This window comes from Aedes aegypti, chromosome 1, assembly GCF_002204515.2.
Source record: "Aedes aegypti strain LVP_AGWG chromosome 1, AaegL5.0 Primary Assembly, whole genome shotgun sequence".
Taxonomy (NCBI): Eukaryota; Metazoa; Arthropoda; class Insecta; order Diptera; family Culicidae; genus Aedes; species Aedes aegypti.
This window is the reverse complement of record NC_035107.1, coordinates 38,271,561-38,274,716: the sequence shown is the minus strand read 5'-3', so window position 1 is coordinate 38,274,716 and position 3,156 is coordinate 38,271,561.

Sequence of the window (3,156 nt, the reverse complement as noted above, 5' to 3'; positions counted from 1 at the left end):
AACAACCAAAAATTTGGTTGTTTCATTTGACATTTCTCAAAACAACCAACGCGTTAGGTTGTTTCAAACTGAAAAATTTAGTTTGGATCTAACTATTCTCGTATTGAAACAGACAAATTTATTGTTTGAATCAAGCAATCTTTTTGTTGTTTAATGTGGGTTGCTTTTCTTTTGTTTCATGAATGGAGTAATCAAAGAAAGAGAAGTTTTAAATGTTTATTTTTACTCAAATATGCCATAATTACAATGCATATTATCGTCCTGCAGACCGTCCAAAATGTGCCGCGATCTTTGTATAGCATTTCAGGCATGATTACGAGTGGAAATCATCAAAACCTGTGTGGAAGACTTGGTTTAATAAAGAATTTCATCATAATTTGAAACCCACTTTTTAAGACGTACGTCACTTAGATCAAGCAGTTCAGCTTGCTACAAAACCATAGTGAAGGCGGGCATTCATTGTCCATTATCTGTAAATATACAATAAACTAAAGCTGGATTACTCAATAAAAAAAATGAATAATTTGCATCACTTACCGTACAAAACCACATAAAAAGGGTAACAGATCAAATAATCACTGCTAGTACTGTCTTTAAATTTTCCACGTTCACTAAAATTTCCAACGAGAAAAAGTAAGATGGAGGTATTCCCTACACAGCAGTTCAGTTTGATGTTGAATATTGTTTAAATCTACCTAAAGTTTTAGTTTGATTCTCAGATATCTAAACAACAACAAGCAACCTAATTATTGATAGAAATAAACTATGACTTATTTATCATAAATGATTAAGTTGGTTTGAAACTACCAAAATCATTGTTAGATTTTACTAAAACTTAAAATTGGAACAACAATGTTCTTAGTTAATTTCCAATGCCTTCGTGAGTTTGAAACAATCAAACTTGGACCTAAAAACAACCAAAAATTTAGTTTGAAATTCAACCAAAAAATTGGTTGTTTCAAACTGGACTGATTTTTCTCCGTGATGTAAAACACGTAAATTGGCAAATTTTTTAAAATGCTGTAGGATTCATTAGCGATAACAACAATGTTGAACAAGTCACACGTGAGAGGCAAATGTGAGTCCTTGTCATTTTAGGCAAACTAGTTCTATTAGCGATGGACACCACGATTGTAAAACACGTTCAAATCATGTACAAAAGAGTTTGCTATCGAGCCAAAGTTGATCCTTAACAGAATCATAGGTTTTACACGTCATTTCACCCTGCCAATCGACACGACAGATTCACGTTGAAAAGAATGTGGATCGAACGTGTGGATTATTTTCAGGGTATGGGCCTTTCACGAGACGTTTCAAATCAGCTTTATAAGCTTTATAATCAGATTTTATAAGCACTTTGACAATTCTTCTTTGGAGATGACAGTCCCGTGTTTGCACCGGTCCTCCACCAATGTAAACAGATGCATAGACGGACCCGTCACATGAAAAGGTCTATGGTCGGTCTTCAGACAGACTGGACCAAGGGAGGTTCATTGTACCTGATCTGTGGCTAGTGAACTCGCCTCGGACTGGACTGTGTTTTTCAATGGTTTCTGGAAAAAATATGCCTGGGGATTCAAAGTATCGGAATATTTGCATCATTTGCTGTATTAATGGAGCTCATGCATTTGTATCAAAATAGCATCAGAAAATCAGAATTGATGGAGTCCTTAACGTATATTTAGGAAGACGGATGCTATTCTTGGCACCTTTGATTCACTTCGGTAGTAGGGTTTTTGGAAAGCTACTGAGCTCATATTTAACCACAATATCAGGGCAGGCAATCGTCGCCGTCAAATGGAAAAAGTCGGCGACGAAACTAAAAGAAGCATCGTCATCGTCACTCAAACAGCGTAGGATGACGATTTGCCGCAGAGATCCGGCGCAGAGGCTCAGCGTCATGACGAACAAATACGATTCCTTCGTTACGGGCGAATCTCCGTTCGGGTGCACTGAGCCGACTAAATTATGAATCGTGTCTTCGACAGATTGAGAGCATTATTTTGAAAAAATAAAACAAAAACAAAATAAAAAAAACACGAATGGAATCGAACAAACGATCTCTGAATCGTCAACACCACGCGCTTACGAACAGAGCTATTTTGGAATCATGAGGATAGCGAATTCATTTGCCAATACAAGCAATTATGTGAAGGCATTCGTTGGTTGGTGTGAAGCAAGCGAATATACAGTAAACGCCTTCTTCTTGTGAGTAAGGGTAGCAGACGGGATGAAGAAAAATTTGCTCGTTGACGATTTTGGAATGAAGTTAGTCGTGCATTCTTCCGTCGATGAAGAGACGACGACCTGCCAGAGTTATTATGCTGGATGACGATGTCTTTTTTTATTTCGTCATCGCACTATGACGAATCTGACGATTGCCTGCCCTGCACAATATGCGTCGTATTAAAGTACTTCTTGTTGCAAAGGCTCAAACGGTTCAGCCGAGAAAATCCCCCCATGCCAAAGTGAATTATGGAAGTGCCCAAATAGCTCTGCACTAGAGTGATGCAAATTTTGAAATGTTTGCTCCCCTATGCTTAAACGATTTGAATTATGGGAAATAGCATCCTCCCAAAGTTTAAAGTGATTCGGAAAAAATTTGACTGTGCACACGCCATTTGAAGTTTATATGGAGATTACTATGGAAAACGCCAATCTTTTGTGTTCAGCCCTCTATCTCTTCGTCATGATATTTAATGGAAAAGTGAACAAATTCTTCTAATGTGAAATCCTCCCAGCTACAACTTTGCCGAAGACCACTTTTTGATTGGACCTCAGGATAAATTGTAATGCATCATCATAAAGCTGGCTTGCATGTACCGTTTTGATTCATATTACGGACACTTTAGGCTTCAGTGAAGTACAACTAATCACTACACATATACAGGGGATAGGCAAAATTTTGCCTAAATTCAAATGCTCATAACTTTATGAAAAATTGATGAAATTGGATGCATCTGGAAGCAGTCGACGGCAAATTTGGTCTAGTTTCAGGAACTTGCTTGGCCATGCATATTGGCCACTGGATACCGGAGATGTTCCGGATCTTCCGAGGTCATGTCTAAATGTCATGTTTTCTGTCGCTTGTATTTTTGAGCGGTGTAAAGTTGGATAGATGTTTACTATTTTCCTAGAAACTAGAACTAACAGGAG